This window comes from Schistocerca gregaria, chromosome 5 (assembly GCF_023897955.1).
Source record: "Schistocerca gregaria isolate iqSchGreg1 chromosome 5, iqSchGreg1.2, whole genome shotgun sequence".
Lineage (NCBI taxonomy): Eukaryota > Metazoa > Arthropoda > Insecta > Orthoptera > Acrididae > Schistocerca > Schistocerca gregaria.
Window position 1 is genome coordinate 574,486,510 of NC_064924.1, and position 22,584 is coordinate 574,509,093.

The window sequence follows — 22,584 nt, forward strand, 5'->3', positions numbered from 1 at the left end:
GGTCCAACCCACTGCGCTGGAAATCCACGATTGGCTGACTGAGGTAATCGGTATAAATTCTGACTCTGTTCATACCACGCAATTAGATGCTGAAAAATACTGTGTTTTTGTTAAATTTCTGAACTCAGTGACAGTCGATAAGTTGCTTGCAAAATGGGGTAATTCCGTCGAATTTGTTCATCGAGACGGTTCAAAAAGTAATGTCTCTGTACGAAAAGCTGATATCATGTACACCAATGTCAGGATTTTGAATGTTCCAATTGAAATTGATAATCAGTTGATCAAGGACGCTCTATCTAAATATGGCGAAGTTAAATCTATCTATAACGAAAGATGGTCGAAGCTATACAAGATACAGTGTTTTAATGGCATTAGATCCGTTGAAATGGAGGTGAAAGCCAACATTCCGTCCCATATATCCGTTGCAGGCCATAAAGCACATGTTGTGTATTCTGGTCAGGAGCGCACGTGCAATATTTGCAATGAGACAGGTCATTTCCGACAAGATTGTCCGCGCCGTGTTTTTGTTCTTCGGAACAATCTAACACAGCGTCAAAAACTGACCCTCAGCGATGTCTTACCAAATAGCACTTCCCTTCTTTCGGTTAACGACAGTGGTGCATGTACTTCTGCAGTGCCCGCCATAACTACTACGGAGTTCCCTCCCCTGAGCGTCATTACATCACACCCTTCTGTTCCCGATTGCGATCTCCAGAATAAGAAGCGACCGTTGGAGACGACCGATGACGGCTCGGACGGCGAGTCCGCCCGTAATTCGCCTTCCACCCGCAAGCAGAAGCAGTGTAATGCGGATGTGCTCGAGGAAACAAACAGTACATGTATTGACGTGACGACAGCCGCTGAGGCAACCCGGCCGCTGTCGGCGGCTGAACAGGTACAAACGGTCCACGGAGGGGACGCAGTAACGATTGTCGCGGAGACGGAAGAGGCGCACTCCGAAGCACAAGAGGTGACGGAGCGGAACCCAACTCAAGAACTTACAGACCCACAAACCGCCGACTCAGTCAGTGCTCTGGAGCTAGTGACGGAAGAACAAGGAAATGGCACTCGTACAAAGGACGCTGTTGAGGCAGCTTCGGTCACAACGGTGGTAAAGATAGACAATCCGAATGACGGCGCGTTGAACCAAGATGTCCGAAGACGCCGACTCAAACCGCAACCTACTCTCAAAGCTTCCCGTAACCAAAGCACACAACGACCAGCACAAGAGGAAGCGACGGCCAAGAACGTCTTGTATGAAATCATCACGGAAAGACCTAAGGAGGTACCTTCAAGTGACATTAGTGATGCAAAGCCCCTCGGTAAAACTAAAACCCGAGATGTTCGGAATCCTGCACCAAAATGAGGCTGTAAGATGAAAAAAAAAAAAAAGGATTTTGTTGAACCAGTTTCATTTCTAATTGTACTACTGTCTTAGTCATATTTCAGAGGAACCAGATGAAGTGTTTACCGAGCTTCAAATACTGACTATTCTTTTAGATGTTTTGTTTAAGCGGAGTCGTTTCTCCCTTCTAGAAGCTGCACATCTCTTTTTTTTTTATTCACATTTTGTTATTTTTTTAATCACTTATTTACTTTTTATGCAAACTAAATGTCCCAGGCATATACAATTACGACTATCAATATTAACAGGATTACATCCGTGACTAAAATTACAGCGCTCAAGGATTATTTATATGAGTCAGGGACGGACATTGCTTTCCTACAGGAAGTAGTGCTGACTAATCTTACAGTGCCTGGATATTTGGCGATTTTAAATGTCTCACTTGACACCAACGTCGGTACAGCAATTTTAGTCAGGGAGGGGATTCCTGTCTCGGATATCGAGAGGTTGGACTCCGGCAGAGCGATAGGTATAAAAGTCTTTGGTTCTACCCTTATCAATCTGTATGCCCCTTCTGGCACATCCAATAGAATGGAAAGAGCACAGTTCTATAAAGAAGAAATCATTTATTTATTACGGAAAAACCCAAAAGATCTTATAATAGGCGGTGATTTTAATTGTGTGATAAATAAGAAAGACCAGGTTCCGAATTTTAATAACTGCAATGAACTGAAGCGTTTCGTCACTGTTTTACAGCTTAAAGATGCTTGGGAAATAATGTATCCCACATTTGTGGCATTTACATTCCTAGGTCCTCACTCACGTAGCAGGATCGACAGACTCTACATATCGCAAAGTCTAGTTAGCTCCTTCATTAAAGCAGAGACGATTCCAGTTTACTTTTCTGATCATAGCTCCGTGCTAGCTTCCATCAACCTTACTGCGCAACCCACTCGCCGTTTTAAAAGTTCATGGCACCTTAATACGTCACTGATGCAGGACGACGGATTAGAAGAAAGTTTGACAGAAGCGTGGGCATTGTGCCTCCGCTCTGCAGATAGACACGTCTCAGTACTAGACTGGTGGTGCAACAGGGCAAAGCCTAAACTGAGAAAAGTTCTCATCCAGTATAGTGTACAACGATCGAAAGACTTGAAAAATTCCATAGAATTTTATTATACCATGCTGCGAAATTTATATGAGCAGGCAAACACTTCCAACGTCCGTCTGGCAGATATCAAGCAAACTAAGGCCAAATTGCTCAGTCTTAAAAGACAGCAGATGGAGGGTCTGAAATTAAAATCCAAGGCTAAGACAGTCGTGGAGGATGAACATGCTTCCTTGTACCATCTACTGAAGCACGAAAGAAACAGGAGACGCACCTTCATTGATGGACTTCAGTCTGAAACTGGCGAGACACTCACGACTCAGAGAGACATCGTCAATGCAGTGCACAAATATTACGAAGACCTATACACTGCCAACCCGGTATGTGAAGAGTCCTTCGATGAGTTCCTTAGTTCCATAGCTCCACAGGTCTCGGACGAGGAAAACGAAGACCTTCTCGTTGAGTGTACTAACGAAGATATCCACAGAATCATCTGCAAATCTCCTCTGAGGAAATCGCCGGGACCGGATGGTTTGCCTGTTGAATTTTATAAACGATACTGGCCACTGATTGGTGACATGTTTACCCGAATGACGAACGAGGTGCTTCAGGGAAAGCATTTACCTGCTGTTTTTAAAGAGAGCACAATAGTACTAATCCCAAAAAATGCTGCAAAAAGAAACCTCAACAACTTTCGTCCTATCTCCCTGTTAAACTCCGATTATAAAATTATCGGCAGAATTTTAAACAACAGACTCTCACAGTTGGCCAAAAAGATAGTAAGTCCATACCAGTCCTGTGTGCCTACCAAGAGCATTTTCAAAAGCATAGCTGAATATAGAGATATAATTGCAATCACTGCTGTGACCACCATAAAATGTGCTATCATGTTTATTGACTTCCAGAAAGCATTTGATCGTGTGGATCATAGATTCCTTAGTGCCACACTGAACAAAATAGGTTTTAATGAGCGAGTCGTAAGTGTGATCAGAAATGTTGCAACAGGCATCAGCGCTTGTATATCAGTTAACTGCCAGAGGACAAAGCAGATTCAGATCAGGCGCGGCGTTCCTCAAGGAAGCCCCCTCTCCATGTTCCTATTCGTGCTTTCATTAGAACCTTTCCTCCGCAGTGTTCAAGCCACTCTAACTGGCATCACATTATCTGGTCACCGAACAGTCATAAACGCCTATGCCGATGATGTCGGAGTCGTCCTGCGAAATCCCGACGACATTTTGAAATTGGAAACGCTAATTAAAAAGTACTGTAGAGTCTCCGGAGCAGGTGTCAACGCAAACAAAAGCAAACTCCTAAACCTGCGGGGTTTTCAACATACCACCTTAGCCTGGGCCACAATGGTCACCCAATGCAAAGCACTAGGAATAACACTGACACCTTGTCCGTTAAAAATGGCAGCTATCAATTGGAGAAATACGTCGGGACAACTTCTTGGAACAACAAGAGAAAACCTCCACCGTAACATGAACCAAGTTCAGAGGGTGATTTTCATTAACCACTGCATTCTCTCCAGGAGTTACTTTATAGCACAGATCTTCCCACTACCGAAAATGATTGGAAAAAAGATAATGTCTACCATTGCCAGCTATCTTTGGAGAGGGGATATATTCAGAGTCGACGCAAAAACTGCGACCTTAGATCCCAGGAATGGAGGTTTGGGGTTAGTTGACATCAGAAATAAGGCGTCTGCGCTTTTTATAAAAAGGACCGCCACTATCCTTAGCGACCACGCTGATAGCATTACAACTAAATTATTTGAAGTTGTCAGGCCTGCCAGTTTACAGGCGCCGGTGAATGTGCAAAAAATAAATAACCGGCTCCAGTACGTTCGTGTATATTTTGTGGAATTCAGCTATCTCGGCGGTGTCATCATCAACTCACGACGGATCACGGCCCGCGATATTCTGTGCCATCGAAAGAAAATGGAGGGGAGAAACAAATTGGAAAGTAAATACCCACACACTGATTGGGACGCCATATGGAAAAATATTAATATGCGTGGTCTACCATCGGACGTCAAGTCAGCGTGGTATAAAACAGTGAATGAGACCGTAAGCACCAATGAAAGGTTACATGCAATCGGCGTTAGCGACACGAACCTATGTCTCAAATGTAAATTGATCGACACGTTAGTGCACAGATTCACGTGCGGTGGCAATCTACAACTCTGTAATTGGATTAGGGAACAACTGGCTTTTCTTACGAGATCTTCGGTGGAAAATTTTCCCCCTGTTACATTCCTCAGGCCTCAGACTTGCTATTTTCCAGCAGCAAAAAACAACTCGGTCCATTGGTTAATGGGACACTATGTGAATTACGTAATTAATCACCTGGGAAATGACAATTCCACTGATTTTTACATGTACTTGAAGTGTGCTTTTTATAACGCCCTGAAATATAAAGACCACAAGAAAAACTACGGCAATATGCTGAAAATTGTATTCGAGCGACTGGGCATTGGTTGACAAGCCAACGAGATAAACAAAAATCGTTTATTTAAGCGAAACGACGCTTAAACAAAAACAATTGGGGAGAAGTACAATTTTACAGTTTCATATTACAATCACTTATCCTCTGCTGGCAAAGAAGGCTATTTTGTTTATTGCACATAAGAAGCCGAAGCCGAAAGCCAGTATCGCAGGGTTAAAGATAAATTGTTTTCTTATACATTCATTTTATGACTGAGAAGGAAGTCTCATTTGTTTCCATGGAAGGGAACATACTTTTTTATTATTATTATTCATCTCAAGAAGGAAAGGAGGCTATGGAATTAGTGCCTTAACATAAAATTCCTTCTTCACATTCCAACAAAAAAAAAAAAAGAAAAAAAAAAAAAGTTAAGCAAAAAAAAAAACAAAAAAAAAAAAATCGGCTAGCGCGTTCGGCTGTTAACCGAAAGGTTGGTGGTTCGAGCCCACCCGGGGGCGAAATCGTTTTATCCGTCACCGAGGTGAGGACATACATCAACTTTGTTAGAGATACACAGCTAGTGTGGCAATTTGGCTGCGAAGGAGTGATGCCACAGATGCTTACACACATTCAGGCAGGTGGCACAGTAGGTAAAAGCATGGCCCTACACAGACGTTCTACTGTTTTCCTATTTATTCACCATGTGTGACACTGCAGTGGAGCGACGCCCACTACAAAAGACGTTTTGTTTACATTCAATTTCAGCGTATGCGTCGCGAGTGCCATATGACAGGGCCTGTCTCTCGATGTCGATTTGTATTTTGTGTCTCTTAAGTGTCGGTCTGCAGTAGGCCGCTGTTGGCCGAGCGACGTGCAGTCGCCTTACATGAAGCCCCATGGGCAACGCCAGTGCCACTGTGAACAACAGCAAACTGTAGCCAGAGAGTGGAGCCGAAAGGCGCATTTCGCAGTCGAGCCGCGTTATCCCACAAGCTGTGCACTAGGACAAGAAATTGCAGACCGCAAACTTTTGGTGGCCTGACGGTCGTCGCCGATCGTAAGGGCGAAACACTCGAGAGATTTGGAGAACGGCAATGTGGACACTCCCAGCAGCAGCAGTGCGCCAAATCAATTATCTGGTCGAGGGCTGCAAGATTCAGTGTGATGAAGTGAGAATTCGGGGATAGCTCGCATATTCAAAGCTGCCGCCTTCTTAGCTCAGTGGTCCAGTCGAGGCGCGGCCGTCGTGCAGGTCGGACGTGCCTGGAGCGTTGTTTACATGCTCAGCTGCGGCCTGCGGTGCTGCACGTGGTGAGTCGAGGGCCGTTGCGGCGCGCAAACATCTTGTTTGTAACGAATAGAACCTAACATGGATCACCCAGAGCGGAAAGATACTTTGAAGTTTATGTTTGATGGAAGTTTTTCTCGACCGAAATATTACGAAGTCGAACGATTTCTCGATGAAGACGTTAAATTGCCTCCCACCGATATCATTGGTATCCATTTGTCTATTGTCAGTAGCACAGTTTATATCAAATTGCGTGACCCAGAATTGTGCGACAAAATCATCGATTCATGTGGCGGTACCTATAAATTTCGACACAGTGACGGGAATGTTGGTGAGGTGACTGTTGTCCACGCTGGTCTTGGTATTCGTACCGTCAGGATTTTCGAGTTGCCTTTTGAAATCTCGCCTGAACAAATTAATGCTTCTATTAAGTCCTACGGCAAAATTATCAGTAACATTGCCGAAAAGTGGGCCCCGTTCCATAAGTACCCTGTTTTGAACGGTGTGCGGCAAATTAAGATCGAATTGCAACGGCATATTCCGTCCTACCTAACGATTTGTGGATATAGGGCGATAATCATATATGAGGGACAGCCTCGTACATGTTCAGGCTGTAATTCCACGGGACACGTCCGGGCACAGTGCATCCAACGACGTGTAACGCAGCTGCCTGCGGGTGAACTGGGCCCTCCCCCGCAACCGACAATATTACCGACTACTTATGTAGCGGCGGTCCGTGCAAATACACCCACTGCGTCGGCTGCGGAAGTCGGACTTAGTGTGGCCGATGTTACGAATGACGGAGATGTACCTATGGAAATCTCTACCGCTCAGGAAGCCTTGCCGGTCGCTGGCTTACTAGCCGCGGTGCCCCGTGACGCCTCACGTGAGGAAGCCAGGGTTGACGTTGTGGAGGCGGCCACTACTGCTACTGACAGCCAGCAAGAGACAGAGGCTCTTCCTCTTCCTTTAAAGAATGCGGAAGCCTCTGTCAGTGAGTCCTCCCCGAAAAAGCACAAGAAACGTCGGATCGCTCGTCCGGCGGCAGCTCAATCGGCACCTCCCTTGCGTGAAAAGGCCAAACACGCGGGCCGCATGATCTGCGATGACACTTCGGGGACCGAAGATTATCTTCCGTCGTTGGCCTCACCCATGAATATTGACGATGATGTATCCAACCTTGACACGGGGAGGGCACATATTAGTGCACCACCGCGGACGGCCCAAGTTGCAGATGTGCAGGGTGACGGCCCGCAATGCGGTTCCGGAACTGCTGCAGCAGGCGCGACGACGGCTGTGTCTGTCGATAATTGGGCGGATGATATTGAAGATATGACTGGCAATCCCGAGCGTGAAGAACCGATGGCAACTGGTGATACGCTGCTTACGTCTCGGCGCAATGCAGCGTCCACGGACGGCGACGTCTAGACTTATACGACCTCCGAAGCGGACGACTGATGAAGGGATAAAAATCGTACCTGTTTTCATCTGTAGATGACCACTCATCCCACATCGCTCCGTTCACGACAATCCTATAAGATTTCTACCATAAATGTTAACTGCATTGTCTCTCAAGCAAAAATCCACAGCCTTCGACATTATTTACGGGCCGCTGATATAGATATTCTGTTCGTACAGGAAGCACTGACTCCACTCCTAGCCGACGTCCCCGGTTATGACGCCATTGTCAATATAGGGACGGAGGCAGGTACGATCATTCTGTATCGGGAAGGCATTGAATGTTCTTGTTTGTCCATGTTACCTACCGGACGAGGCATTGCCGCACAGTTCCATGATGTACTCCTTCTTAATGTGTACGCCCCTTCCGGTTCCAACGCGCGAGCGGCGAGGAGGGAGTTTTACACGGGAGAGATAGCGAATCTAATCACCGACTTGCGTCTGCGTATTATTATGGGTGGTGACTTTAACTGCGTATTGCGCCGCACCGATCAAACGCCGAACTTCAACTTCAGCCAGGAACTGCTAACACTGGTTACAGAATTGCAGTCAGTCGACACGTGGGCGACCTTACACCCAGATGAAGTTGCCTTTACTCACTTTACGCAGACATCTTCCAGCAGGTTAGATCGCATATATGTGCAACGCGGTCTTTTAGCCGACGTGGGAACTTGCGAATATTGGCCCGTTAATTTCAGTGACCATATCGCTTACCACATCGTCTTTAATCACTCACCGCAGAAAGTTTATAGAGGCTTCGGACGATGGCAACTCAACTGTCGCCTCTTACAAGACGTCACTTTAGAGCATGAGATCCGGTCAGTTTGGCACTCCGTAACATCAAGCAGGCCCACGTATTCCACGTGGATTGATTGGTGGACGCTTCATGCAAAGGGGAAACTCATTACTTGCATCAAGCACCACGCCCGGATTCGCGCTCGCGGTGAGAAGGAAATCACTGAATTCTATTTCTGTGCCCTGCGAGAATTGTACCGGGATTATCATCAGGTGCCTAATAACATCACGCACGTACGCAGACTCCAAGCCAAGATTACATCCTTGACGGGCTGCACTGCCGTCGGCCACCAGATTCGAGCACGTGACTCCACAAACTTGCCGCAACAGCAGACGTCAGTCCATCATATCGTCCAACAGTTACGTGCAGCGCGTAGGAAACTTATTCATAAGTTGCAGGATGCAGACGGTGCTTGTTATACCCTACAGCGAGACATCAAAAACCATGTTACCAACCACTTTGCTGCACTTTACACCTGTGCTGGTGTACCACATGAGAAAGTGCGAGAATGGTATCATTCTGGACCCCCGCCGTACTGCATTACCGACGACCTCAATCGGGACCTGCTTGCTCCCTTTACCAAAGAAGAACTGAAGGATGCCCTGCTTGCTGCGCCACGAAATAAATCTCCGGGCACGGACGGGCTCTCTGTCGAGTTTTACGTCAAATACTGGCCTATATTAGGGGACGAACTCACAGAGATGTACAATGAAGTACTACGTGGGATTGCTCTACCCCCAGCCTTCACAGAAGGGTTAACTGTTTTAATACCTAAGACGCCGACGCCGACCACCACCAAAGATCTGCGGCCCATTACTCTGCTCAATGCCGACTTTAAGCTTCTGACGCGCGCCCTCAATGCCCGATTACGGCAGCTGTTACCCTATCTTCTGGGACCATACCAAATGAGTGCGATCCGTGGTCGGTCGCTGTCCACCATTTTGGCGCTATATCGGGATCTCGTCTCCCTCACCTGGGCCACCCGCACTCCTATGGCCATAGCATTTCTTGACTTCGATAAGGCTTACGATCGAGCTGACTATCACTATCTCAGCGGCGTGATGGAATCAATGGGCTTCAGTCTTAATTTTATCCACCTCATCAACAACTGTATCAGTGGTACCCGTACACGCTTCCTGATCAATAATACATTGACGGAGTACGTCCAGCTCTCACGGGGTATCAAGCAAGGCTGTCCACTTTCAACGACGCTCTATGCGATCCTCATGGAACCCTTGTTGCGCCATCTACATCATAGCCTCCCTGGATTCCAGTTTTATGGTATCAAGTCTGTGGTCCAAGCTTACGCAGACGATGTCAGCGTGCTTCTTAACGGCGTTCGCGATGTCACCGCAGCGAAACGCATTCTTGAGGAATTCCAAAGAGATAGTGGTGCCATGTTAAACGTCAATAAATCCGCCGCCTTAACGCTTGGTCAAGAACGACCTATCACAGGCGACGCTTGGCTGCCCTGTGTACAGACTAGAAAACACCTTGGTCTCTACGTTACGGCCCGGCCACTGGACATGTCTCACAAAAATTGGATACCCAAAATTCAGGCGATAAAAGCACTCCTGCGCGACCAGAACATGCGACACCTCGATCGTCTGCAGCGAGCCTTTTTCGTCAACTCTTATGCCCTCTCCAAATTACAATTTGTTGCCGCCGTCCTACCTATGCCACCCACAGTAGCAAGATCACTCCTAGCGGCGGCCGCCTGGTACGTCTGGAAGCTCAATATTTTTAAGGTTTCCTTCACCACAACAGCACTGCCATGCGATATGGGAGGCCTTGGCTTGAAAAACCCCGGCATTCATGCCCTAGCCCTGTATCTGAAACGCTCATGGCAGATACTCACCGCCAGCGAGGACACCGTCACGAAGCGGCTCTATCAACTGTCCCGCCCCCGCAATATATCTCCGCCTGTGGACATTGGCCACGTCGGCCCGCACTTTCAACATATAGCACTGTATTACCTTGAAAGTAGCTATCTCGACGACGAGCTTTTCAAGAAGCCGACGGTAAAACTGTACCGCCACTTACTTCGGCCGTCACTGCCTGGCCCCTTGGAAAAGAAGTATCCGGCTTGCAATTGGTCCCTCGTTTGGGCTAACATCCATAATCCAACGCTTCCGACAGATGTCCGCTCCAAATGGTATGACGTGGTCGCTGACACTATTCCGACGAAAGAAAAGCGGCACAGGATTAATCTTGCACCCAGTCCCTACTGCGACTTGTGCCACATGGTTGAGACTATTGCACATCTGTTTGTCTGCAAGGATCAAGTGCACATCTGGAATTGGACGCGCAAAAAACTCGCTGTGCTCAACCGGACTGCGCCTCATGCGATTCAGATCCACGACATTCTGCGCCCGGACTACCGACTCTTCCCTGCAGCCAAACATAACAGCTACCTATGGCTTATGGGACATTTTATCCACTATATTCTGTCCGGCAGTGCGCCTAATGTCTTAGATTTTCAAGTATATCTCTCACACCAACACTGGCGCACAACCAACCAATATGGGCACCGGTATCAGTCAACATTTCAAAATTTTCTTCACATCGTCCTTGAGATGAAGTAGGACGTGGATAACATGAATATCTGTTATAACAATTCGTTTTTCCTGTACTATAGTCAAGGTTATACTCACTGCAAAGACTTCCATTTGTCTCATTGTGATTCTGAATAAAGCAACGTATGAGATCAAGAATATGTCCTTCCCAGGAGCAGTTATTTCTACGACATATTAAATTTGGTGTATTTTGCATGAAACAAAAGCGCAAAACAGACAGCAGAAACGAGCAAAGAAGATGGATAGAAAACAAACGAATATACAAATTACAACGAACAAAAAAAAAAAAAAAAAACTAAAAAAAAACAAAAAAAATGGATAAGGGGTCGGAATTAAAAAAAATGGATAAGAAAAAAAAAGTGGTTAAGGACTTACATAAAAAAAATAAAATAAAAAAAAGTGGTAGAGAAAAATAAAAAAAAAAAAAAAAGTCGGTAGAGCGTCAGACTCTTAATCCCAGGGTCGTTGGTTCGAGCCACACGCTGGGCGGAACGGAATTTAAAAATAAAAAAAAAAAAAAAGTGGTAGAGCGCTGGTCTGATAAACCAGGGTTCGTAAGTTCCATCCTCACAGAAGAAAGATATATATATAAAAAAAAAATAAAAAAAAAAAAAGTGGTAGAGTGTCTGCTTCGCATGCAGAAAGTCCAAAAGAAAAAAAAAAAAAAAAGTCGTAGAGCATTCGACTGCAGATCGAGAGGTCGTTTTTAATGCTAAAAAAAAAAAAAAAAGTGGTAGAGCACTGGTCTCGTAAACCAGGAGTCGTGAGTTCGAACCTCACAGAAGGCATCCATTTTTTTAACTTTCCTGCAACGTGCGGAGCTACCTCGAGCAATATCTATCACATGGCAGTACACTGAATGAAAGGGATGTTCTACAACCTATGACAAGTATTCTACTGGCCTAGGAGGTTTTCTGAATGCATAGGCAGAACAGTGGTTTGTATGCATTTTGTAGTATAATGTCATTCGTTTATGAGCGTCGCTACAGTGTGCATGCACGTTATCCATGTGAAGAGGCAAAAGCAGATGCTACCATTCTGCGAGATTCCTGCAGAATGTGTACGAATTGCGTTGATATAGATTGCACTAGTGAGTCCAAGTCGACGCCTCCGTGGCGCAATCGGCTAGCGCGTTCGGCTGTTAAACGAAAGGTTGGTGGTTCGAGCCCACCCGGGGGCGAAATCGTTTTATCCGTCACCGAGGTGAGGACATACATCAACTTTGTTAGAGATACACAGCTAGTGTGGCAATTTGGCTGCGAAGGAGTGATGCCACAGATGCTTATACACATTCAGGCAGGTGGCACAGTAGGTAAAAACATGGCCCTACACAGGTGTTCTACTGTTTTCCTTTCCTATTTATTCACCATGTGTGACACTGCAGTGGAGCGACGCCTACTACAAAAGACGTTTTATTTACATTCAATTTCAGCGTATGCGTCGCGAGTGCCATATGACAGGGCCTGTCTCTCGATGTCGATTTGTATTTTGTGTCTCTTAAGTGTCGATCTGCAGTAGGCCGCTGTTGGCCGAGCGACGTGCAGTCGCCTTACATGAAGCCCCATGGGCAACGCCAGTGCCACTGTGAACAACAGCAAACTGTAGCCAGAGAGTGGAGCCGAAAGGCGCATTTCGCAGTCGAGCCACGTTATCCCACAAGCTGTGCACTAGGACAAGAAATTGCAGACCGCAAACTTTTGGTGGCCTGACGGTCGTCGCCGATCGTAAGGGCGAAACACTCGAGAGATTTGGAGAACGGCAATGTGGACACTCCCAGCAGCAGCAGTGCGCCAAATCAATTATCTGGTCGAGGGCTGCAAGATTCAGTGTGATGAAGGGAGAATTCGGGGATAGCTCGCATATCCAAAGCTGCCGCCTTCTTAGCTCAGTGGTAGAGCACTGGTCTCGTAAACCAGGAGTCGTGAGTTCGAACCTCACAGAAGGCATCCATTTTTTTAACTTTCCTGCAACGTGCGGAGCTACCTCGAGCAATATCTATCACATGGCAGTACACTGAATGAAAGGGATGTTCTACAACCTATGACAAGTATTCTATTGGCCTAGGAGGTTTTCTGAATGCATAGGCAGAACAGTGGTTTGTATGCATTTTGTAGCATAATGTCATTCGTTTATGAGCGTCGCTACAGTGTGCATGCACGTTAACCATGTGAAGGGGCAAAAGCAGATGCTACCATTCTGCGAGATTCCTGCAGAATGTGTACGAATTGCGTTGATATAGATTGCACAAGTGAGCCAAAGTCGACGCCTCCGTGGCGCAATCGGCTAGCGCGTTCGGCTGTTAACCGAAAGGTTGGTGGTTCGAGCCCACCCGGGGGCGAAATCGTTTTATCCGTCACCGAGGTGAGGACATACATCAACTTTGTTAGAGATACACAGCTAGTGTGGCAATTTGGCTGCGAAGGAGTGATGCCACAGATGCTTACACACATTCAGGCAGGTGGCACAGTAGGTAAAAGCATGGCCCTACACAGACGTTTTACTGTTTTCCTATTTATTCACCATGTGTGACACTGCAGTGGAGCGACGCCCACTACAAAAGACGTTTTGTTTACATTCAATTTCAGCGTATGCGTCGCGAGTGCCATATGGCAGGGCCTGTCTCTCGATGTCGATTTGTATTTTGTGTCTCTTAAGTGTCGGTCTGCAGTAGGCCGCTGTTGGCCGAGCGACGTGCAGTCGCCTTACATGAAGCCCCATGGGCAACGCCAGTGCCACTGTGAACAACAGCAAACTGTAGCCAGAGAGTGGAGCCGAAAGGCGCATTTCGCAGTCGAGCCACGTTATCCCACAAGCTGTGCACTAGGACAAGAAATTGCAGACCGCAAACTTTTGGTGGCCTGACGGTCGTCGCCGATCGTAAGGGCGAAACACTCGAGAGATTTGGAGAACGGCAATGTGGACACTCCCAGCAGCAGCAGTGCGCCAAATCAATTATCTGGTCGAGGGCTGCAAGATTCAGTGTGATGAAGTGAGAATTCGGGGATAGCTCGCATATCCAAAGCTGCCGCCTTCTTAGCTCAGTGGTAGAGCACTGGTCTCGTAAACCAGGAGTCGTGAGTTCGAACCTCACAGAAGGCATCCATTTTTTTAACTTTCCTGCAACGTGCGGAGCTACCTCGAGCAATATCTATCACATGGCAGTACACTGAATGAAAGGGATGTTCTACAACCTATGACAAGTATTCTATTGGCCTAGGAGGTTTTCTGAATGCATAGGCAGAACAGTGGTTTGTATGCATTTTGTAGCATAATGTCATTCGTTTATGAGCGTCGCTACAGTGTGCATGGACGTTAACCATGTGAAGGGGCAAAAGCAGATGCTACCATTCTGCGAGATTCCTGCAGAATGTGTACGAATTGCGTTGATATAGATTGCACAACTGAGCCAAAGTCGACGCCTCCGTGGCGCAATCGGCTAGCGCGTTCGGCTGTTAACCGAAAGGTTGGTGGTTCGAGCCCACCCGGGGGCGAAATCGTTTTATCCGTCACCGAGGTGAGGACATACATCAACTTTGTTAGAGATACACAGCTAGTGTGGCAATTTGGCTGCGAAGGAGAGATGCCACAGATGCTTACACACATTCAGGCAGGTGGCACAGTAGGTAAAAGCATGGCCCTACACAGACGTTCTACTGTTTTCCTATTTATTCACCATGTGTGACACTGCAGTGGAGCGACGCCCACTACAAAAGACGTTTTATTTACATTCAATTTCAGCGTATGCGTCGCGAGTGCCATATGACAGGGCCTGTCTCTCGATGTCGATTTGTATTTTGTGTCTCTTAAGTGTCGATCTGCAGTAGGCCGCTGTTGGCCGAGCGACGTGCAGTCGCCTTACATGAAGCCCCATGGGCAACGCCAGTGCCACTGTGAACAACAGCAAACTGTAGCCAGAGAGTGGAGCCGAAAGGCGCATTTCGCAGTCGAGCCACGTTATCCCACAAGCTGTGCACTAGGACAAGAAATTGCAGACCGCAAACTTTTGGTGGCCTGACGGTCGTCGCCGATCGTAAGGGCGAAACAGTCGAGAGATTTGGAGAACGGCAATGTGGACACTCCCAGCAGCAGCAGTGCGCCAAATCAATTATCTGGTCGAGGGCTGCAAGATTCAGTGTGATGAAGTGAGAATTCGGGGATAGCTCGCATATTCAAAGCTGCCGCCTTCTTAGCTCAGTGGTAGAGCACTGGTCTCGTAAACCAGGAGTCGTGAGTTCGAACCTCACAGAAGGCATCCATTTTTTTAACTTTCCTGCAACGTGCGGAGCTACCTCGAGCAATATCTATCACATGGCAGTACACTGAATGAAAGGGATGTTCTACAACCTATGACAAGTATTCTACTGGCCTAGGAGGTTTTCTGAATGCATAGGCAGAACAGTGGTTTGTATGCATTTTGTAGTATAATGTCATTCGTTTATGAGCGTCGCTACAGTGTGCATGCACGTTATCCGTCACCGAGGTGAGGACATACATCAACTTTGTTAGAGATACACAGCTAGTGTGGCAATTTGGCTGCGAAGGAGTGATGCCACAGATGCTTACACACATTCAGGCAGGTGGCACAGTAGGTAAAAGCATGGCCCTACACAGACGTTCTACTGTTTTCCTATTTATTCACCATGTGTGACACTGCAGTGGAGCGACGCCCACTACAAAAGACGTTTTATTTACATTCAATTTCAGCGTATGCGTCGCGAGTGCCATATGACAGGGCCTGTCTCTCGATGTCGATTTGTATTTTGTGTCTCTTAAGTGTCGGTCTGCAGTAGGCCGCTGTTGGCCGAGCGACGTGCAGTCGCCTTACATGAAGCCCCATGGGCAACGCCAGTGCCACTGTGAACAACAGCAAACTGTAGCCAGAGAGTGGAGCCGAAAGGCGCATTTCGCAGTCGAGCCACGTTATCCCACAAGCTGTGCACTAGGACAAGAAATTGCAGACCGCAAACTTTTGGTGGCCTGACGGTCGTCGCCGATCGTAAGGGCGAAACAGTCGAGAGATTTGGAGAACGGCAATGTGGACACTCCCAGCAGCAGCAGTGCGCCAAATCAATTATCTGGTCGAGGGCTGCAAGATTCAGTGTGATGAAGTGAGAATTCGGGGATAGCCCGCATATCCAAAGCTGCCGCCTTCTTAGCTCAGTGGTAGAGCACTGGTATCGTAAACCAGGAGTCGTGAGTTCGAACCTCACAGAAGGCATCCATTTTTTTAACTTTCCTGCAACGTGCGGAGCTACCTCGAGCAATATCTATCACATGGCAGTACACTGAATGAAAGGGATGTTCTACAACCTATGACAAGTATTCTACTGGCCTAGGAGGTTTTCTGAATGCATAGGCAGAACAGTGGTTTGTATGCATTTTGTAGTATAATGTCATTCGTTTATGAGCGTCGCTACAGTGTGCATGCACGTTATCCATGTGAAGAGGCAAAAGCAGATGCTACCATTCTGCGAGATTCCTGCAGAATGTGTACGAATTGCGTTGATATAGATTGCACTAGTGAGCCAAAGTCGACGCCTCCGTGGCGCAATCGGCTAGCGCGTTCGGCTGTTAAACGAAAGGTTGGTGGTTCGAGCCCACCCGGGGGCGAAATCGTTTTATCCGTCACCGAGGTGAGGACATACATCAACTTTGTTAGAGATACACAGCTAGTGTGGCAATTTGGCTGCGAAGGAGTGATGCCACAGATGCTTATACACATTCAGGCAGGTGGCACAGTAGGTAAAAACATGGCCCTACACAGGTGTTCTACTGTTTTCCTTTCCTATTTATTCACCATGTGTGACACTGCAGTGGAGCGACGCCTACTACAAAAGACGTTTTATTTACATTCAATTTCAGCATATGCATCGCGAGTGCCATATGACAGGGCCTGTCTCTCGATGTCGATTTGTATTTTGTGTCTCTTAAGTGTCGGTCTGCAGTAGGCCGCTGTTGGCCGAGCGACGTGCAGTCGCCTTACATGAAGCCCCATGGGCAACGCCAGTGCCACTGTGAACAACAGCAAACTGTAGCCAGATAGTGGGGCCGAAAGGCGCATTTCGCAGTCGAGCCACGTTATCCCACAAGCTGTGCACTAGGACAAGAAATTGCAGACCGCAAACTTTTGGTGGCCTGATGGTCGTCGCCGATCGTAAGGGCGAAACACTCGAGAGATATGGAGAACGGCAATGTGGACACTCCCAGCAGCAGCAGTGCGCCAAATCAATTATCTGGTCGAGGGCTGCAAGATTCAGTGTGATGAAGTGAGAATTCGGGGATAGCTCGCATATTCAAAGGTGCCGCCTTCTTAGCTCAGTGGTAGAGCACTGGTCTCGTAAACCAGGAGTCGTGAGTTCGAACCTCACAGAAGGCATCCATTTTTTTAACTTTCCTGCAACGTGCGGAGCTACCTCGAGCAATATCTATCACATGGCAGTACACTGAATGAAAGGGATGTTCTACAACCTATGACAAGTATTCTACTGGCCTAGGAGGTTTTCTGAATGCATAGGCAGAACAGTGGTTTGTATGCATTTTGTAGTATAATGTCATTCGTTTATGAGCGTCGCTACAGTGTGCATGCACGTTATCCATGTGAAGAGGCAAAAGCAGATGCTACCATTCTGCGAGATTCCTGCAGAATGTGTACGAATTGCGTTGATATAGATTGCACAAGTGAGCCAAAGTCGACGCCTCCGTGGCGCAATCGGCTAGCGCGTTCGGCTGTTAAACGAAAGGTTGGTGGTTCGAGCCCACCCGGGGGCGAAATCGTTTTATCCGTCACCGAGGTGAGGACATACATCAACTTTGTTAGAGATACACAGCTAGTGTGGCAATTTGGCTGCGAAGGAGTGATGCCACAGATGCTTATACACATTCAGGCAGGTGGCACAGTAGGTAAAAGCATGTCCCTACACAGACGTTCTACTGTTTTCCTATTTATTCACCATGTGTGACACTGCAGTGGAGCGACACCCACTACAAAAGACGTTTTATTTACATTCAATTTCAGCGTATGCGTCGCGAGTGCCATATGACAGGACCTGTCTCTCGATGTCGATTTGTATTTTGTGTCTCTTAAGTGTCGGTCTGCAGTAGACCGCTGTTGGCCGAGCGACGTGCAGTCGCCTTACATGAAGCCCCATGGGCAACGCCAGTGCCACTGTGAACAACAGCAAACTGTAGCCAGAGAGTGGAGCCGAAAGGCGCATTTCGCAGTCGAGCCACGTTATCCCACAAGCTGTGCACTAGGACAAGAAATTGCAGACCGCAAACTTTTGGTGGCCTGACGGTCGTCGCCGATCGTAAGGGCGAAACAGTCGAGAGATTTGGAGAACGGCAATGTGGACACTCCCAGCAGCAGCAGTGCGCCAAATCAATTATCTGGTCGAGGGCTGCAAGATTCAGTGTGATGAAGTGAGAATTCGGGGATAGCTCGCATATTCAAAGCTGCCGCCTTCTTAGCTCAGTGGTAGAGCACTGGTCTCGTAAACCAGGAGTCGTGAGTTCGAACCTCACAGAAGGCATCCATTTTTTTAACTTTCCTGCAACGTGCGGAGCTACCTCGAGCAATATCTATCACATGGCAGTATACTGAATGAAAGGGATGTTCTACAACCTATGACAAGTATTCTACTGGCCTAGGAGGTTTTCTGAATGCATAGGCAGAACAGTGGTTTGTATGCATTTTGTAGCATAATGTCATTCGTTTATGAGCGTCGCTACAGTGTGCATGCACGTTAACCATGTGAAGGGGCATAAGCAGATGCTACCATTCTGCGAGATTCCTGCAGAATGTGTACGAATTGCGTTGATATAGATTGCACAAGTGAGCCAAAGTCGACGCCTCCGTGGCGCAATCGGCTAGCGCGTTCGGCTGTTAACCGAAAGGTTGGTGGTTCGAGCCCACCCGGGGGCGAAATCGTTTTATCCGTCACCGAGGTGAGGACATACATCAACTTTGTTAGAGATACACAGCTAGTGTGGCAATTTGGCTGCGAAGGAGTGATGCCACAGATGCTTACACACATTCAGTCAGGTGGCACAGTAGGTAAAAACATGGCCCTACACAGACGTTCTACTGTTTTCCTATTTATTCACCATGTGTGACACTGCAGTGGAGCGACGCCCACTACAAAAGATGTTTTATTTACATTCAATTTCAGCGTATGCGTCGCGAGTGCCATATGACAGGGCCTGTCTCTCGATGTCGATTTGTATTTTGTGTCTCTTAAGTGTCGGTCTGCAGTAGGCCGCTGTTGGCCGAGCGACGTGCAGTCGCCTTACATGAAGCCCCATGGGCAACGCCAGTGCCACTGTGAACAACAGCAAACTGTAGCCAGAGAGTGGAGCCGAAAGGCGCATTTCGCAGTCGAGCCACGTTATCCCACAAGCTGTGCACTAGGACAAGAAATTGCAGACCGCAAACTTTTGGTGGCCTGACGGTCGTCGCCGATCGTAAGGGCGAAACACTCGAGAGATTTGGAGAACGGCAATGTGGACACTCCCAGCAGCAGCAGTGCGCCAAATCAATTATCTGGTCGAGGGCTGCAAGATTCAGTGTGATGAAGTGAGAATTCGGGGATAGCTCGCATATCCAAAACTGCCGCCTTCTTAGCTCAGTGGTAGAGCACTGGTCTCGTAAACCAGGAGTCGTGAGTTCGAACCTCACAGAAGGCATCCATTTTTTTAACTTTCCTGCAACGTGCGGAGCTACCTCGAGCAATATCTATCACATGGCAGTACACTGAATGAAAGGGATGTTCTACAACCTATGACAAGTATTCTACTGGCCTAGGAGGTTTTCTGAATGCATAGGCAGAACAGTGGTTTGTATGCATTTTGTAGCATAATGTCATTCGTTTATGAGCGTCGCTACAGTGTGCATGCACGTTAACCATGTGAAGGGGCATAAGCAGATGCTACCATTCTGCGAGATTCCTGCAGAATGTGTACGAATTGCGTTGATATAGATTGCACAAGTGAGCCAAAGTCGACGCCTCCGTGGTGCAATCGGCTAGCGCGTTCGGCTGTTAACCGAAAGGTTGGTGGTTCGAGCCCACCCGGGGGCGAAATCGTTTTATCCGTCACCGAGGTGAGGACATACATCAACTTTGTTAGAGATACACAGCTAGTGTGGCAATTTGGCTGCGAAGGAGTGATGCCACAGATGCTTACACACATTCAGGCAGGTGGCAGAGTAGGTAAAAACATGGCCCTACACAGACGTTCTACTGTTTTCCTATTTATTCACCATGTGTGACACTGCAGTGGAGCGACGCCCACTACAAAAGATGTTTTATTTACATTCAATTTCAGCGTATGCGTCGCGAGTGCCATATGACAGGGCCTGTCTCTCGATGTCGATTTGTATTTTGTGTCTCTTAAGTGTCGGTCTGCAGTAGGCCGCTGTTGGCCGAGCGACGTGCAGTCGCCTTACATGAAGCCCCATGGGCAACGCCAGTGCCACTGTGAACAACAGCAAACTGTAGCCAGAGAGTGGAGCCGAAAGGCGCATTTCGCAGTCGAGCCACGTTATCCCACAAGCTGTGCACTAGGACAAGAAATTGCAGACCGCAAACTTTTGGTGGCCTGACGGTCGTCGCCGATCGTAAGGGCGAAACACTCGAGAGATTTGGAGAACGGCAATGTGGACACTCCCAGCAGCAGCAGTGCGCCAAATCAATTATCTGGTCGAGGGCTGCAAGATTCAGTGTGATGAAGTGAGAATTCGGGGATAGCTCGCATATCCAAAGCTGCCGCCTTCTTAGCTCAGTGGTAGAGCACTGGTCTCGTAAACCAGGAGTCGTGAGTTCGAACCTCACAGAAGGCATCCATGTTTTTAACTTTCCTGCAACGTGCGGAGCTACCTCGAGCAATATCTATCACATGGCAGTACACTGAATGAAAGGGATGTTCTACAACCTATGAAAAGTATTCTACTGGCCTAGGAGGTTTTCTGAATGCATAGGCAGAACAGTGGTTTGTATGCATTTTGTAGTATAATGTCATTCGTTTATGAGCGTCGCTACAGTGTGCATGCACGTTATCCATGTGAAGAGGCAAAAGCAGATGCTACCATTCTGCGAGACTCCTGCAGAATGTGCACGAATTGCGTTGATATAGATTGCACAAGTGAGCCAAAGTCGACGCCTCCGTGGCGCAATCGGCTAGCGCGTTCGGCTGTTAAACGAAAGGTTGGTGGTTCGAGCCCACCCGGGGGCGAAATCGTTTTATCCGTCACCGAGGTGAGGACATACATCAACTTTGTTAGAGATACACAGCTAGTGTGGCAATTTGGCTGCGAAGGAGTGATGCCACAGATGCTTATACACATTCAGGCAGGTGGCACAGTAGGTAAAAACATGGCCTTACACAGCCGTTCTACTGTTTTCCTTTCCTATTTATTCACCATGTGTGACACAGCAGTGGAGCGACGCCCACTACAAAAGACGTTTTATTTACATTCAATTTCAGCGTATGCGTCGCGAGTGCCATATGACAGGGCATGTCTCTCGATGTCGATTTGTATTTTGTGTCTCTTAAGTGTCGGTCTGCAGTAGACCGCTGTTGGCCGAGCGACGTGCAGTCGCCTTACATGAAGCCCCATGGGCAACGCCAGTGCCACTGTGAACAACAGCAAACTGTAGCCAGATAGTGGAGCCGAAAGGCGCATTTCGCAGTCGAGCCACGTTATCCCACAAGCTGTGCACTAGGACAAGAAATTGCAGACCGCAAACTTTTGGTGGCCTGACGGTCGTCGCCGATCGTAAGGGCGAAACACTCGAGAGATTTGGAGAACGGCAATGTGGACACTCCCAGCAGCAGCAGTGCGCCAAATCAATTATCTGGTCGAGGGCTGCAAGATTCAGTGTGATGAAGTGAGAATTCGGGGATAGCTCGCAGATTCAAAGCTGCCGCCTTCTTAGCTCAGTGGTAGAGCACTGGTCTCGTAAACCAGGAGTCGTGAGTTCGAACGTCACAGAAGGCATCCATTTTTTTAACTTTCCTGCAACGTGCGGAGCTACCTCGAGCAATATCTATCACATGGCAGTACACTGAATGAAAGGGATGTTCTACAACCTATGACAAGTATTCTACTGGCCTAGGAGGTTTTTTGAATGCATAGGCAGAACAGTGGTTTGTATGCATTTTGTAGCATAATGTCATTCGTTTATGAGCGTCGCTACAGTGTGCATGCACGTTAACCATGTGAAGGGGCATAAGCAGATGCTACCATTCTGCGAGATTCCTGCAAAATATGTACGAATTGCGTTGATGTAGATTGCACAAGTGAGCGAAAGTCGACGCTTCCGTGGCGCAATCGGCTAGCGCGTTCGGCTGTTAACCGAAAGGTTGGTGGTTCGAGCCCACCCGGGGGCGAAATCGTTTTATCCGTCACCGAGGTGAAGACATACATCAACTTTGTTAGAGATACACAGCTAGTGTGGCAGTTTGGCTGCGAAGGAGTGATGCCACAGATGCTTACACACATTCAGGCAGGTGGCACAGTAGGTAAAAACATGGCCCTACACAGACGTTCTACTGTTTTCCTATTTATTCACCATGTAAGACACTGCAGTG

General features: G+C 47.6%; 18 non-coding genes across 18 annotated transcripts; all 18 read left to right on the forward strand.

Annotated features, from left to right (window-relative positions):
* Positions 1 to 12,104: 12,104 nt before the first annotated feature.
* Positions 12,105 to 12,178, forward strand: Trnan-guu (transfer RNA asparagine (anticodon GUU)). Its single transcript has one exon. It is a non-coding gene; the product is annotated as a tRNA-Asn (tRNA).
* A 694-nt stretch (positions 12,179 to 12,872) lies between these two features.
* On the forward strand, positions 12,873 to 12,944 carry Trnat-cgu (transfer RNA threonine (anticodon CGU)). The gene has a single exon. It is a non-coding gene; the product is annotated as a tRNA-Thr (tRNA).
* Positions 12,945 to 13,262: 318 nt separating this feature from the next.
* On the forward strand, positions 13,263 to 13,336 carry Trnan-guu (transfer RNA asparagine (anticodon GUU)). Its single transcript has one exon. It is a non-coding gene; the product is annotated as a tRNA-Asn (tRNA).
* A 689-nt stretch (positions 13,337 to 14,025) lies between these two features.
* Positions 14,026 to 14,097, forward strand: Trnat-cgu (transfer RNA threonine (anticodon CGU)). Its single transcript has one exon. It is a non-coding gene; the product is annotated as a tRNA-Thr (tRNA).
* A 318-nt stretch (positions 14,098 to 14,415) lies between these two features.
* Trnan-guu (transfer RNA asparagine (anticodon GUU)) lies at positions 14,416 to 14,489 on the forward strand. Its single transcript has one exon. It is a non-coding gene; the product is annotated as a tRNA-Asn (tRNA).
* Positions 14,490 to 15,178: 689 nt separating this feature from the next.
* Positions 15,179 to 15,250, forward strand: Trnat-cgu (transfer RNA threonine (anticodon CGU)). Its single transcript has one exon. It is a non-coding gene; the product is annotated as a tRNA-Thr (tRNA).
* An 894-nt stretch (positions 15,251 to 16,144) lies between these two features.
* On the forward strand, positions 16,145 to 16,216 carry Trnat-cgu (transfer RNA threonine (anticodon CGU)). Its single transcript has one exon. It is a non-coding gene; the product is annotated as a tRNA-Thr (tRNA).
* A 318-nt stretch (positions 16,217 to 16,534) lies between these two features.
* On the forward strand, positions 16,535 to 16,608 carry Trnan-guu (transfer RNA asparagine (anticodon GUU)). Its single transcript has one exon. It is a non-coding gene; the product is annotated as a tRNA-Asn (tRNA).
* A 694-nt stretch (positions 16,609 to 17,302) lies between these two features.
* Positions 17,303 to 17,374, forward strand: Trnat-cgu (transfer RNA threonine (anticodon CGU)). The gene has a single exon. It is a non-coding gene; the product is annotated as a tRNA-Thr (tRNA).
* Positions 17,375 to 17,692: 318 nt separating this feature from the next.
* On the forward strand, positions 17,693 to 17,766 carry Trnan-guu (transfer RNA asparagine (anticodon GUU)). Its single transcript has one exon. It is a non-coding gene; the product is annotated as a tRNA-Asn (tRNA).
* Positions 17,767 to 18,455: 689 nt separating this feature from the next.
* On the forward strand, positions 18,456 to 18,527 carry Trnat-cgu (transfer RNA threonine (anticodon CGU)). The gene has a single exon. It is a non-coding gene; the product is annotated as a tRNA-Thr (tRNA).
* A 318-nt stretch (positions 18,528 to 18,845) lies between these two features.
* Trnan-guu (transfer RNA asparagine (anticodon GUU)) lies at positions 18,846 to 18,919 on the forward strand. The gene has a single exon. It is a non-coding gene; the product is annotated as a tRNA-Asn (tRNA).
* Positions 18,920 to 19,608: 689 nt separating this feature from the next.
* Trnat-cgu (transfer RNA threonine (anticodon CGU)) lies at positions 19,609 to 19,680 on the forward strand. Its single transcript has one exon. It is a non-coding gene; the product is annotated as a tRNA-Thr (tRNA).
* A 318-nt stretch (positions 19,681 to 19,998) lies between these two features.
* On the forward strand, positions 19,999 to 20,072 carry Trnan-guu (transfer RNA asparagine (anticodon GUU)). The gene has a single exon. It is a non-coding gene; the product is annotated as a tRNA-Asn (tRNA).
* A 689-nt stretch (positions 20,073 to 20,761) lies between these two features.
* On the forward strand, positions 20,762 to 20,833 carry Trnat-cgu (transfer RNA threonine (anticodon CGU)). The gene has a single exon. It is a non-coding gene; the product is annotated as a tRNA-Thr (tRNA).
* Positions 20,834 to 21,151: 318 nt separating this feature from the next.
* Positions 21,152 to 21,225, forward strand: Trnan-guu (transfer RNA asparagine (anticodon GUU)). Its single transcript has one exon. It is a non-coding gene; the product is annotated as a tRNA-Asn (tRNA).
* Positions 21,226 to 21,919: 694 nt separating this feature from the next.
* Positions 21,920 to 21,991, forward strand: Trnat-cgu (transfer RNA threonine (anticodon CGU)). Its single transcript has one exon. It is a non-coding gene; the product is annotated as a tRNA-Thr (tRNA).
* A 318-nt stretch (positions 21,992 to 22,309) lies between these two features.
* Positions 22,310 to 22,383, forward strand: Trnan-guu (transfer RNA asparagine (anticodon GUU)). The gene has a single exon. It is a non-coding gene; the product is annotated as a tRNA-Asn (tRNA).
* The last annotated feature ends 201 nt before the right edge of the window (positions 22,384 to 22,584 follow it).